A 15,795-nucleotide genomic window follows, 5' to 3' on the forward strand; every position below is an offset into this window, starting at 1 on the left:
CAGCATGAGACGTTGTTATCAAGCTGTAATTGCTGCCACATCACAAGCTTTTGAGACAATGACATTTTTTGTGGGGGTATACCCACCACTGCTGTTGGCTTTTGTTTCAATAAATTATTTCAGATTATGCCCTTCTACTTAAATGGCCTACTTTCATGTTATATAACTGTCGTGTGAAATTTTTACATTTTACATAAATTTCACCGAAAGCCAAAAATTCCACTTTTCACCTTAACACCTTAAGGACCTGGCTCATTTTCACCTTAAGGACCAGGCCATTTTTTTCAAATCTGACCAGTGTCACTTTATGTGGTGATAACTTTAAACGCTTTAACTTATCCTGGCCATTCTGAGATTGTTTTTTCGGCACATATTGTACTTCATGACACTGGTAAAATGAAGTAAAAAAAATATATATATATTTTATTTATAAAAAAATACCAAATTTACCAAAAATGAAGTAAAAAATTGCAAATTTCCAAGTTTCGATTTCTCTACTTCTATAATACATAGTAATACCTCCAAACATATTTATTACTTTACATTCCCCATATGTCTACTTCATGCATCATTTGGGGAATTATATTTTATATTTTGGGGATGTTACAAGGCTTAGAAGTTTGGAAGCAAATCTTGAAATTGTTCTGAACTTTTCAAAAACCCAATTTTTAGGGACCAGTTCAGGTCTGAAGTCACTTTGTGAGGCTTATATAATAGAAACCACCCAAAAATACACCCCTCAAGGTATTCAAAACTGATTTTACAAGCTTTGTTAACCCTTTAGGTGTTCTACAAGAATTAATGGAAAATACTGATAAAATTTCAAAATTTAACTTTTTGGGCAGATTTTCCATTTTAATAATTTTTTTCCAGTTACAAAGCAAGGGTTAAGAGCCAAACAAGACTCAATATTTATGGCTCTGATTCTGTAGTTTACAGAAACACCCCATATGTGGTCATAAACCACTGTACGGGCACACGGTAGGACACAGAAGGAAAGGAATTCCATACGGTTTTGGAAAGGCAGATTTTGCTAGACAGTTTTTTTGGGACACCATGTCCCATTTGAAGCCCCCCTGATGCACCCCTAGAGTAGAAACTCCATAAAAGTGACTCCATCTAAGAAACTACACCCCTCAAGGTATTCAAAGCTGATTTTACAAACGTCGTTAACCCTTTAGGTGTTCCACAAGAGTTATTGGCAAATAGAGATGACATTTCAGAATTTCAATTTTTGGGCACATTTTAAATTTTTTTTTCCAGTTACAAAGCAAGGGTTAACAGCCAAACAAAGCTCATATTCTATGGCCCTGATTCTGTAGTTTACAGAAACACCCCATATGTGGTTGTAAACCGCTGTACGGGCACACGGCAGGGCGCAGAAGGAAAGGAATGCCATACGGTTTTTGGAAGGCAGATTTTGCTAGCCCCCCTTATGCACCCCTAGAGTAGAAACTCCCAAAAAGTTACCCCATTTTAGAAACTACAGGATAGGGTGGAAGTATTGTTGGTACTAGTTTAGAGTGCATATGATTTTTGGTTGCTCTATATTACACTTTTTGTGAGGCAAGGTACCAAGAAATAGCTTTTTTGCACAGTTTTTTTTTGTTATTTACAACATTCATCTGACAGGTTAGATCATGTGGTATTTTTATAGAGCAGGTTGTCACGGACGCGGTGATACCTAATATGTATACAATTTTTTTATTTATGTAAGTTTTACACAATGATTTCATTTTTGAAACAAAAAAAATATGTTTTAGTCACACAAATGAATTCAGGGGTGCAGGGGGGGTTAAAGAAATTAGATTTTCAGGGACCGCAGGGATCAGAAACTACATAAAGCGCTGCAAATCGCAGGTCTGAATTGACCTGCGATTTGCAGCGATCGCCGATATGCTGGGGTCACAGGACCCCCCTCGGCATTGACCCTGGGTGCCTGGCTGTGTGTAACAGCCGGCACTCAGCGCTGTCACCATGTCTGCAGACATGGTGACAGTTTAATGCCAGGACGAGTATACTCGTCCTGGTGCGCTAAGTACCCTTGCTCCAGGACGAGTATACTCGTCCTAGGTCCTGAAGGTTTTAAATCATAGGCTGATTTTTGCAAATCTGACATGCGTCACTTTTTGTGTTAATAAAATCGGAAAACCTTTTCTTATCCAAGCCATTCTGCTATTTTCTTCTTGTGACACATTGTACTTCATGTTAGTGATAAATTTGAGTAAATATGTTTTACCTTTAATTATAAAATTTTTGGAAAAATTCACTTTTTTCCAAATATGAATTTCTCTGCTATTATGGCAGATAGTGATACCTCACAAAATTGTTATTGCTTGACATTTTGCATATGTTTACTTAATGTTGGCTCATTTTGTAAATGTCATCAAAAGATTTTTTTCGCGCGAATGCAAAACATTGTAATGCGCTTTGCATGCGCGTGAGAAAACTCGGCATGTTTGGTACCCAGACCCGAACCCGGACTTCTTCACAGAAGTTCAGGTTTGGGATCGGTAGACAGCAAAGATGAAGACAGAAGAGAAGCCGGGATGCGAGAGCTAGTGGATTAAGGTGAGTTAAATTCCAGCCCTATTGTACTATGCATTCTGTATTAAGAATGCTATTATTTTCCTTTATAACCATGTTTTTTTTTTCCGTTGGAAATTAACCTAATTTGTGCCACATCTGTGTGTGCGTTCAATCCACAAACGTTATATACACTATTCCAGCAGAGAATATATTTTATTTGGGACAAATTTAACTAGTTTTAGGCACATCTGTGTATGCGTTGAATCCACAAACGTTATATACAGTATTCCAGCAGAGAATAACTTTTATTTGGGACAAATTTAACTACTTTTGGGCACATCTGTGTGTGCGTTCAATCCACAAACGTTATATACAGTATTCCAGCAGATAATTTTTTGTATTTCAGACAAATTTAACTACGTTTGGGCACATCTGTGTGTGCATTTAGGCCATCACCTCCAATGGTCTGCTCACGTGTAGGCCTTCACTACAATATTTTATAAGGTCCGCTCACCTTCAGGCCCTCACCTCCAATGTTTTATACGGTCTGCTCACCTGTAGGCCCTCACCTCTAATGTTTTATATGGTCTGCTCACCTGTAGGCCCTCACTACAATGTTTTATAAGGTCCGCTCACCTTCAGGCCCTCATCTCCAATGTTTTATACGGTCTGCTCACTGGTAGGCCCTCACTACAATGTTTTATAGGGTCTGCTAACCTTCAGGCCCTCACCTCTAATGTTTTATATGGTCTGCTCACCGGTAGGCCCTCACTACAATGTTTTATATGGTCAGCTCACCTTCAGGCCCTCATCTCCAATGTTTTATGATCTGCTCACCTGTCGGCCCTCACTACAATGTTTTATATAGGGTCCGGTCACCTTCAGGCCCTCACCTCCAATTCTTTATATGGTCTGCTCACTGGTAGGCCCTCACCTCGAATGTTTTATACAGTCTGCTCACCTGTAGGCCCTCACTACAATGTTTTATAGGGTCTGCTAACCTTCAGGCCCTCACCTCTAATGTTTTATATGGTCTGCTCACCGGTAGGCCCTCACTACAATGTTTTATATGGTCAGCTCACCTTCAGGCCCTCATCTCCAATGTTTTATACGGTCTACTCACCGGTAGGCCCTCACTACAATGTTTTATAAGGTCCGCTCACCTTCAGGCCCTCACCTCCAATGTTTTATGATCTGCTCACCTGTAGGCCCTCACTACAAGGTTTTATAGGGTCCACTCACCTTCAGGCCCTCACCTCCAATTCTTTATATGGTCTGCTTACTGGCAGGCCATCACCTCTAATGTTTTATACAGTCTGCTCACCTGTAAGCCCTCACTACAATGTTTTATAGGGTCTGCTCACCTTCAGGCCGTCAACTCCAATGTTTTATATGGTATGCTCACCTGTAGGTCCTCACCTTTAATGTTTTATGTGGTCTGCTCACCTGTAGGCCCTCACTACAATGTTTTATAGGGTCCGCTCACCTTCAGGCTCTCACCTCCAATGTTTTATACGGTCTGCTCACTGGTAGCCCCTCACCTGTAATGTTTTATATGGTCTGCTCACCTGTAGGTCCTCACCTCTAATGTTTTATATGATCTGCTCACCTGTAGGCCCTCAATACAATGTTTTATAGGGTCCGCTCACCTTCAGGCCATTACCTCCAATGTTTTATACGGTCTGCTCACCTGTAGGCCTTCACTACAATGTTTTATAGGGTCCGCTCACCTTCAGGCCCTCACCTCCAATCCTTTATACTGTCTGCTCACCGGTAGGCCCTCACCTTAAATGTTTTATACGGTCTGCTCACCTGTAGACCCTCACTACAATGTTTTATAGGGTCCGCTCACCTTCAATGTTTTATATGGTCTGCTCACCGGTAGGCCCTCACCTCTAATGTTTTATATGGTCCGCTCACCTTCAGGCCCTCACCTCCAATGTTTTATACTGTCTGCTCACCAGTAGAATCACCTGTAATGTTTTATGCCATCTGCTCACCTGAAGGCCCTCACATATAATGTTTTAGAGCTTCAGCTGAACAGCAGGCCCTCACTTATAATGTTTTAGAAGGTCAGCTCAGCAGCAGGCACTCACCCCTAATTTTGTATAGGGTCACCAGCATGCCCTCGCTCCGAATGTTTTGGAAGGTCACCAGCAAGCCATCAAGGATAATTTTTCAAGGGTGTGTACGATACCCTCCTTTATGTGTAAGAAAGGGTGTATTAGGCTACTTTCACACTAGCGTTCGATCGGATCCGTTCTGAACGGATCCGATCATATTAATGCAGACGGAGGCTCCGTTCAGAACGGATCCGTCTGCATTATATTGGCATATAAAAGCTAAGTGTAAAAATAGCCTCAGACGGATCCGTCCAGACTTTCAATGTAAAGTCAATGGGGGACGGATCCGCTTGAAGATTGAGCCATATTGTGGCATCTTCAAACGGATCCGTCCCCATTGACTTACATTGTAAGTCTGGATGGATCCGCACGCCTCCGCACAGCCAGGCGGACACCCGAACGCTGCAAGCAGTGTTCAGGTGTCCGCCTGCTGAGCGGAGCGGAGGCTGAACGCCGCCAGACTGATGCAGTCTGAGCGGATCCGCATCCATTCAGATTGCATCAGGGCTGGACGGAAGTGTTCGGGTCCGCTCGTGAACCCCTTCAAACGGAGCTCACGAGAGGACAGCCGAACGCTAGTGTGAAACTAGCCTTAGAGTGTCAGTTCCTTGTAATACTGGGCAGCCCTTTCACTTAGTGCATAGGCTTTAGGGGTGTAGCAGTGTACCTGAACAATTGTAGCACCATGTGAATGAGGCCCTCATTTATGTGATATACAGACTGTATCGGAGTGCTTCTTCCTTGTAATTTTTGGCAGCACTTACACTGTCGAAGATGCATCCAGACATGGTCCTCCTGCTTTTCCTGATCGATTTCAGAGGTGTTTCCATCACTTTCAGACCTTTTCCTATGAACCAGGCACCCTCCCCTCATCCGAGCAGGGGGTGCCTGGTTGTCTCCCATTGAATTCCATTATACTCGGGTGCTCGACCAAGTGCACGAATATCGCTATGTGTTTGGACCGGGTACCCGAACACCCGAACACTTTGGTGCTCGTTAATCACTAATCACCACCTCAACTAACAGACATGGCTAATCAAGTTAAATGGCGCATGAGAATGGAATTCCTAGTGGCAGACCAGGTGAAAGACAACTTAGTAAAAGGGCTCATGAAAAAGTGGAGGAGCTTTATAACAAAAGTACTTGACAATGAAGAAATCCAAATGGTAATAAATCCATATAGAATAACAACCTGGTATCTGAGAGAACAGTTGAGGGGCAGACTGGGAAAATTTGAGCAATAGCATGGTACACAGACGGAAAGACAATTTAATAAACAAAGATGTACGACCAATTATAATAAAAGGGCTATGATGGGGGGTCCTGGTGATTGGGGATTGAATCTGAAAGAAAGGAGAGAGAGAAGTATGTTAGTTGTTATAATTAATATTAACCACTTCCCATCTGGGCCATTTGCCCTGACCAGGCCTAATTTTGCAAAACTGACATATCTCACTTTATGTGGTAATAACTTTGGAACGCCTTTACTTATCCAAGTCATTCAGAGATTGTTTTCTCGTGACACATTGTACTTCATGATAGTCATAAATTTGAGTCAATATATTTCACCTTTATTTATGAAAAAATCCCAAATTTACCAAAAATTTAGAAAAATTTGCAATTTTCTACATTTCTATTTCTCTGCTTTTAAAACAGAAAGTGATACCTCATAAAATATTTATTACTTAACATTCCCCATATGTCTACTTTATGTTGGCATCATTTTGGAAATGTCATTTTATTTTTTTAGGACGTTAGAAGGCTTAGAAGTTTAGAAGCAATTCTTAAAATTTTTTGGAAAATTGCCAAAACCCACTTTTTAAGGACAAGTTCAGGTCTGAAGTCACTTTGTGGGGCCTACATAGTGGATACCCCCATAAATGACACCATTGTAGAAACTACACCCCTCAAGTTACTTGAAACTGATTTTACAAACTTTGTTAACCCCTTAGGTGTTCCATAAGAATTAAAGGAAAATGGAGATCAAATTTTTTTAATTTCACTTTTTTGGCAGATTTTCCATTTTAATCCAATTATTTCTTTAACACATCGATGGTTAACAGCCAAAAAAACCTCAATATTTATTACCCAGATTCTCCGGTTTACAGAAACACCCCACATGTGGTCATAAACTGCTGTATGGGCACACGGCAGGGCGCAGAAGAAAAGGAACTCCACATGGTTTTTAGATGCCATGTCCCATTTGAAGCCCCCTGATGCACCCTTACAGTAGAAACTCCCAAGAAGTGATACCATTTTGGAAACTAAGGGATAAGGTGCCAGTTTAATTGCTACTATTTTTGGGTACATATGAATTTTTGATCATTCATTATAACACTTTATGGGGCAAGGTGACCAAAAAATGGGTTGTTTTAGCACAGTTTCTATTTATTTATTTTTACAGCGTTCACCTGAGGGGTTCAGTCAAGTGACATTTTTATAGAGCAGATTGTTACAGACGTGGCGATACCTAATATGTATACTTTTTCTTATTTATTAAAGTTTTACACAATAATAGCATTTTTTAAACAAAAAAATTATGTTTTAATGTGTCCATGTTCTGAGAGCTATAGTTTTTTTTATTTTTTGAGAGATTTTCTTATAAAGGGGCTCCTTTTTTGCGGGATGAGGTGACGGTTTTATTGGTACCATTTAGTGGGACATACACATTTTTGATCACTTGGTGTTGCAGTTTTTGTGATGTAAGGTGACAAAAATTGCTTGTTTTGACACCGTTTTTTATTTTGTATTTTTACGGTGTTCACCCGAGGGGTTAGGTCATGTGATATTTTTATAGAGCTGTTTTTTATGGACGCGGCAATACCTAATATGTCTATTTTATTTTATTGTTTCTATTTAAAAAAATATATTTTATTCCTTACTTGGGGAATTTTTTTTTTTTACATTTGAAACCTTTTTTTTATTTTATTTTTTCAACACTTTACTTTTTTTATTTTTTATTTTACACTTTTCGTCCCCCATAAGGTCATACAAGACCTCTGGGAGACATTTACTTCACCTTTTCTTTTTTTTTTTCACTGCTGATTTCTCCTGTAACTGGGGCTGACATAGTAGCCCCAGTTACAGGAAAAATACACCCCCCAGAGAGGCTGTACAGCGCAATACAGAGCTGTACAGCCTCAGTGCAGGGCTAATCGAGGTCTGTGAAAGACCTCACACAGCTCCTGCATGCATAGCGCTTCCTGCTCTGTACACACAGCGCTCGGTGAGCGCTGTGTATGCAGCGATCTAGAAGGCAGGGACACCTGGGCACTGTCCCTGCCTTCTCTAAGGGTTGCCCTGCTGTCACTGACAGCGGGCAACCCGATCAGCAGCTGCACGATCAGCGTGCAGCTGGAGTTTCTGAACGGACGTTTTAAAACGTCCATTCAGAAATAGAGATCCACCTCCCGGACGTTTATATCCTATGGGCGGACAGGAGGTGGTTAAGTTATCTCAGCTGATTTTTCCATATATTGTATACATTATTGTACCAATGAAACAATGTATGTGCTTTTCTAAGAAGAGATAAAATAATAAAGTTTTGTTTGCAAAAAAAAATGAAATGTTGCTTTAGCCCCAAATTTTTCATTTTCACAAGGGGTAACAGGAGAAAAAGCATCTCATAATTTGTTACCCATTTTCTCCTGAATATGGCAACATCCCATATGTGGTGGTAAAGTGCTGTGGGGACACATGGCAGGACTCAGAAAGGGAGGAGCGCCATATGGCTTTTGCAGCACAGATTTTGATGGATTGGTTTATAGGTGTAATTTTATTTGTCTTATGTGGGGGTTCATTTTTTGCTGTACGGCGCTGTTATTTAAATCACAGTGTATTACAATATATCGATCGGCACTGTGGGAAATAGAATGGCGGTGAGCGTGTCCCAGGGCAAGTGTCCCATGTAGATAAAAGGAAAAAAAGGACCGGCACTCCCTATTAGTATATAATCTTGTGATTTATTGTCACATCCCAGTGATGCATTTAGGGATACTCCCTGCCTTTATCAAACTTTGATAAAGGCAGAGAGTATACCGAAATGCGTCACTGGGATGAGACAATAAATCGCAAGATTATATACTAATAGCGAGTGCTGGTCTTTTTTTCCTTTTATCTATATGGGATTTAAGTCACAGTCCGCAGCACTGTACAATTACGTCACTTGTATCCTACTGGTTAATTAAATGGAAAGACCCCCCCCCCCCCCCCAAAAAAAAATAAAAAAAATATTCCAGCTGTGTGGAAACTAAAAATAAGCAAACGGACGATCGAGACTTGATGCTTAATTTCAACTTAACACACACAGGTAAATTGCGGCCACACCATCACCTCCTCCTCAAGCAGAGAGTTCCATAGTCTCACGGCTCTTAACATAAAGAATCCTCTTCTATGTTTGTGTAGAAACCTTCTTTCCTCTACAGTCACAGATTGTCCCTTTATCACAGTCACAGTCCTGGGGATAAATAGATTATGGGAGAGATCACTGTACTGACCCCTAATATATTTATACATAGTTATTACATATCCCACAGTCGTCTTTTTTCTAAAGTGAATAACTCTGATTTTGATAATCTTTCAGGGTACTGTAGTCCACTCCACTTATGATGCAAACCATTAACTTACTGGCCTTGGCAGCAGCTGCCTGACATTGCTTTCTACAGCTAAGTTTTCTGTTCACTAAAATTCCTTAATCTTTTTCCATGTCAGTGTTACCCAGTGTTTTGCCATTTAGTATGTACTGGTGACTTGCATTATTCCTTCCCATGTGCATAACCTTACATTTGTCAGTGTTAAACCTCATCTGCCACTTATCTGCCCAAGCCTCCAATCTATCTAGATCTAATTGTAGCAATGTAACACAAAACTGTCCTCTTCCGTGTTAATTACTTTGCACAGTTTAGTGTAGTGCAGTTTTTTTCTGTTTGCTCTACTACGGCACTTCCCTGCCTGCTGCAGCACTGATTGGCTCATCCAGGCTGTCTGTCAGCCTGGGAGGCAATTAGGGCAAGCCCTTCCCCCACTTCCTCTCAGGGTCACGTGAGAATAACCTTTTTCTTCATCCCTAGGGCTTTTTTCCCGCTGACATATACACTAAAATGGCTCTACATGCCGTTTTAATGGATTTGTCTAAAACAAACCCAGATAGATTTGGGTTTATCTACTGTCCAAAAAACAGCAAAGTTCAGATCAAACTGTGTTTAGTCCAAACTGGATTGCTCATCCTTAGTTTAGATGAAGCAAATATATAATCTGCATACAAAAGCGATAGTATATTATGTATATACCACATTTAGACCATAAATACCCGGTCCATATAGTTTCAGCTAATGGTTCTAAAATGGAAGCAAAATGAATGATAATTTTCAGTGGTTTAGATAAATAGCCTGAGGAATATACACTCTCTGATGGATCTGAAGAAACAGCCAAGATGGGCTCACTTAATGAAGTTAGGAAAACTGATTTTTTAGGAAACTACTTTAAGAAAACAGTTTCCTAATTTTCCATCATCCTACCACCCCCAATAATGTTCCGCTGTGTTCCCCAAAACTACACTGCAGAAACAGTCGCCCTGATAATACTAGTACCACACAGATAGTGCCCTTCAATAATAATTGGAACACAGACTTAAAATAATTGCACCCAGCAAATAGTGTCCCCCCAAAAAAACTGTGCTAAGCTAAGATACTGTGCCAGGGTGCCCCAACAGTAACAGTGCTCACAAAAGTCCCACCAATAGTAATAATCCTCTGTCAGAATTCACTTGGTAGTAATAGTTCCCCCAACAGTACAAATGTCCCCACTGTCCCCAGAAGTAATAATGCTCCCATAGTGCCCATACTAGTAATCATGTTCCCCATAGTCTCCCAGTAGTAATAAAGCCTACCATAATCCCAGTAGTAATAATTCTCCTTATAATGTGACTGTAGAAAAATGCCCCTTTAATATGAGCATCAGTGCTAAAAATGTCCCCTAATAATGTTCACTCTTACAAAAAAAGTATAAAATAAACCTGTATAATCCTCTAAGTCAATTCCTCCATAGTGCTCCTCTCTCCTCTTCCCCATAGTGCCCCATCATGTGCCAGTATAAAATACCCTTATATAGTACCCCCAGTAAATGCCCCATATTGACCCCCATAATGTACCAATATAAAATGCCCCTATATAGTGCCCAAGTAGATGCCCTCATTGTCCCCATAATTTTCCAGTATAAAATACCCCTTCTTAGTGCCCCCATTAGATGTCCCCATAGTGCTCCTCTCCCCCCTTCCCAATAGTTCCCTCATTATGTGTCCCAGTATAAAATACACCTATACAGAGCCCCAGTAGATGCCCTCAAAGTGCCCCCCATAATGTGCCAGTATAAAAGTATAAAATACCCTTTTAGTACCCCCAATAGATGCCCCAACAGTTCTCATCTCCCCCTTCCCCATATAAAATACCCCTTCTTTGTGCCATCAGTGGATGCCCCCATAGTCCCCCCCATAATGTGCCAATAACAAGTCTCCTAGATGCCCCCATAGCGCTCCTTTCCTGCATTGTGCTATATATTGTGCTTCCGGCCTGTCTCCCACGCTGTACGGCCTCTGATAAGCTACAGGCACAAGGCCTGCAGCCTATCAGATGAACGGGTAAGGGAGACACCTCTCGCCTGCCCCACCTGCACCATTCTTGTGTATTGCTGTCCTGAGGACGGTGATACAGATGAATATAGAGATGAGTGCTTCCACAATGGAAGCACTAATCTCCACTCCTGCTGCCCTGCTGCCCCCCACTTGCCACCAGGGCCACACCGCCTGAGGCAATCCCCTCACCGTGCCAAATCGGCAGTGTGGCCCTAAGTAGACCCTCTGAAATGCCTTCTCTGTATCCAGTGCCAAAAGAAGAAATGGCATTCCAGAAATCTTGGCATGTTAAATGGGTTCAAGAAATCTACATGTTCCATTATATCTCCCTCAACAGACCCGTTCTTGATGTCTTAATGGAATTTACAATGTAGTCATCCATTGTTTTGGCATATATTTTGGTTTCAGTTGTTCAACAAGGAAACTTGCTACAAAGTATCTGGATGGTGGCTTCTTTGCCTGGTTATGGTAATGTTTGTTACTATCAGGGGCGTAACTATAGAGGAAGCAGGGGAAGCGGCTGCTTTGGGGCCCTGAACCAGAAGGGGCCCATCCAGGAGGAGGAGGACTAAAAGATTTTGTCAGGGCCCCCTCAACAGTATTACACAATGAAACAATATACAGTATAGACAGTGTACAAAATAAATGGAACAGCTGCCGGGCCTGGTCTGAGAGAGCGGTCTTTACTAGCCACAGGAATGGGGGCGGCATGAAAGGAAGGGGTTGTGAAAAAATTACTGGGGGAGGGGGGCCCCATTCAAAAATATGCTGTGGGGCCCAGTAATTTCTAGTTACGCCACTGGTTACTATTGCTGACATCTCAGGGGAGAATTCCTTTTCACTTGCAGCTTTGTTAAACACTGACACCAAATAGTGAGCAAGGATGGGAGCAAAGTGTTTTTTATAGTAACTATTCGTTTCAACCTGCAACTGTTGATTTAGCTAACATGAGTGATTTTATGATGGGATATACTTCAGAGAAAATAATGAGAGAATGTAAGCTTTGAATGTGAGAATCACTTGGGGAGTAAATCAGTTCATCTTTTAAGGAGAAGGATTCGTAGTGTTCCCTAAAATGTTCTTCAATATCAACAGGGTTGAACATCCTTTCATTTATCTGTGGTATTTAAAAAGGAAATGAGTTGTTTGGCCTGTTTAGATTATTGAAGCCATGCCAAGAATTTCCCTGCTTCTACTATTGTTGTGGGAATAAACGTTTAATTTATACGTAAAAATGCTGTATTGTCTTGTAGTTGCTGAGAACTGGTTGTTATAGTGTCTCAGTTTTTTGAGAGTGGTATTATTATCTATTGTAACACATATTTTATTAATAACTTCTATTTTGGTGAAATGTAAGTTCTTAATTTAATATCATAATAAATTTGCTCCACATACAGTATATGCCTTGTGGGCATTCCATGTTGAGAAGGTACTGGAGGGTGATTAGGTATTATATTCAAAGCATTCTGTTAGGGATTTAGTGATCAGGATGATTTAGTATAAGGTCATTCAAATACCATGGTGGTGAGAAGAAAAGTCCTGCAAAAAAGTCAAAGAGCTACTCCAGTAGGAGGGAGGTGCAGAAAACTGGAGAAGCATCTCCAGTCAAAAGTATTAGGTTTAAAGAGGACCTGTCACCTCTCTAGACATGTCTGTGGTAACTACCGTACTTGCATTCCCCATGTAATAATGATTACAGAGCATATATTCTTATGACTCTATGTTGTTGTTTGTTATTTTTACTAGAAGTTTATGGATAACTTAGCAGCAGCTTGCAGTAAATGTACAGATGGATGTTATCAGTTAGGTGGGGTGGGGGGGTTGCACAGTACAATAACAGCAGAACTGATTGGACAAAGTCAGACACACCCGCTACTGGTAACACCCAGCAGAACCTTAACTGCAAACTGCTGGCAATTTAATTGTAACTTTCTGGCAGGAATAACACAGAAACGGCACAACATAGAGTCATAAGAATAGATTCTCCAGAACTGTTATTACATGGGGAATCCAAATGTTCACTAAAACAGAGATGTCAGAAGAGGTGACAGATTCTTTTTAAATAAGAACCAAATTTAACAAGCAGTATATGCCATTTGATAAATTCGGCACAAAGTGCACCAATGCCGACTCAAGGAAAAAACTGACATCAAATATTACTCTCATTATAAATTCCCCTCTTTGACTTTAGAATGTCCTCTATACAGAGAAATGTACTGTAGAGAAAAACTTGCAGTCCTTTTCAGACCAGTTGTTATGGACATTGGGTGTGGATCCATTGTGCCAACTAACCAGTTTGACTTTGGGCTAAACCTAAGATCTTTGTCCTCTCAGTTCCCTAGTTTTCACCCTTTAACCTTTATACAGGGATCTGGCCTTCTCTGCAGGGAATCCAACCAGGCTGCAATCTCCTGGTGTATTCCTGGTGTAGTTGGCAGCTGACCAACGGGGGTTAGAGAAACTGGTGCGAAACACCCAGGTGTGAGCAATAATCGTAGTCAGGAGACAAAATTTGGTTGAGCAGGCAGATTTCTTGCATATCCATAAGTCAAGTTCGAGGTCTGGGCAGGTGGTAGTAGGTCAGAACAAAGAACTGGCAATGGTCAGGACAGGCAGTCGGTTCTATCCGGTATGTTTAGTTGAAGTGCTGATTGTGTTTGCCAGTGGAGCTAGAGAACTGCTGGAATCTGCCCCATCTTGTTCCACCCCAGTGGCAGAAACAGCAGAAAATAATTCTGTGAGTGACCTTGGAACTGTTATAATCATTAGAAATTTACTCTCCTGTTTTGTCTCCTCATATCCATTAGCCTGTTTAGGGCAGTTGCTATGCAACTATGTTACAGATTTTCCATTAGGTGGGTGAGCTGATCTCTCTGCTGCAGCCAGGCTTGATTGGAAGAGAAGTTCCTGATTGGTTAACCACTTTGTAAATAGTTTTGGCTTCTGCAATGGATTGCTGGTAATAGCATAAGCTCTCTGCGTCTTTATCCAGTAAATTGTTTTTCAATAGGGATTTCTTTAAGGACAGTGAGGATCATTGGTGTTTGGTTTAAGATCCCTTATTCAGGGGTAGATCTAGGGGAAGCTTCAGGGAAAGGATATGTTATTGTCTGTTTCTTGTCCTTGGTTTTCTTCATCATCATCATCATCATCATCATCATCTGTCTACTTCATTACCTAACTATTCTGTTTGCCATTATTATTTGGTTCCTGTCATCTAATAACGAGTTTCTACTTCTGTTTATTTGATATGTGCTTTATAATATTCTTGTAACTGTCTGGTTGTTTAACAGGGCTGATATCGAAGCTCTGCCACATCTAAGTTCCTCACCACAGTTTCTTTTTCTTCGGTGATACATGAGGCTGATTTGTGTGTCATTTTTATTTTAGTATTTTTGTTTTTGCATTTCTTATATATGGAAAAACTAGTAGAACAAAGTGCAAGTAATATACTTTTAAATTGTGTCCCATTTATGTTTTATGTCATATAGTAACAAAAATTGTTATATTTTTTATTTATTGCTGATTTCCCCTATGATCAAAATTAAGTGTGTAAGCCCCCTTGCTCTTGATGTGTAATAAAAAAAGCAAAATTAACTGCAAAATAATTTATGGATGTAAGGAAGGTGTGCTGGAGAAAGTTATCAGAAAGTCAAAACTGTGTTTCCTTTGTATCCTGCAGCAGCACATGAATGGAATTAATAAGAAGAAAAAGAAGAAGTGGGAGGGGTGTCAGTAATGAAAGGCTGGATAATGCCAAGGCTGGCTCATTTGCTTCTATGAAGTCCAGCCTATATTGTTGAATAAATATGCAAGGTGAGCTCCAGGATGTCTCAATACATCCCCCTTTCTGTCCAGGATTTTGAAACTGCCCTAGTGGAATGGGTGTAAAGAGTAACCGGAGACTGTATCCTGGCCTCAGTATAGGCCTGTATAATTGTGTCCATAGGTCTAAAGTTGGTTTAGAGAACTTCTTGCTCTTGTTTTTTTCTGTTATATCAGCACCGTTCCAGTCACCTCTCTTCTTCTGCACCTATGGCCAGGACCTACTGGCCTTTCCTTGCTTCCTTGCAATGGGCCCAGCCACCAGAGCTATCTGCCTTTTCTCCCCAGGCAGGTTACAACCTGTCTATTCCTGGCTAGGCCTCTTGCCTTTGCCCCATAGGATGTGTGGATGCTCCTCCCAGCTCTTAAAGGGCTAGCAGGCTTGCACCCTAATTTGCTCCAGTCAATGGCTGGTCAACTTTGGGTACTCAAAGGGGTCCCCATCTGCTCTCATTCACCATGAATGAGGGGAACATCAGAGCTTTTTATATGCCAATGCTCTCCTTTGCCATGTGCTGAATTGCGCAGGACAATGTCTCTGTGTGGAGTGGGGGAAACTCTACACTGAACACCAAAGGAAAACGGGGATGACAACTAGGCCTAGAAATCGAGGAAAGCAAGCAGGTCACCTTCTTATGCCACCCTAATGCTCGCCCTGACTCCTAGCCGTATAAGCAGAACCCAGATGGT

The sequence above is a fragment of the Bufo gargarizans genome, chromosome 3 (genome assembly GCF_014858855.1).
Source record: "Bufo gargarizans isolate SCDJY-AF-19 chromosome 3, ASM1485885v1, whole genome shotgun sequence".
Taxonomy (NCBI): domain Eukaryota; kingdom Metazoa; phylum Chordata; class Amphibia; order Anura; family Bufonidae; genus Bufo; species Bufo gargarizans.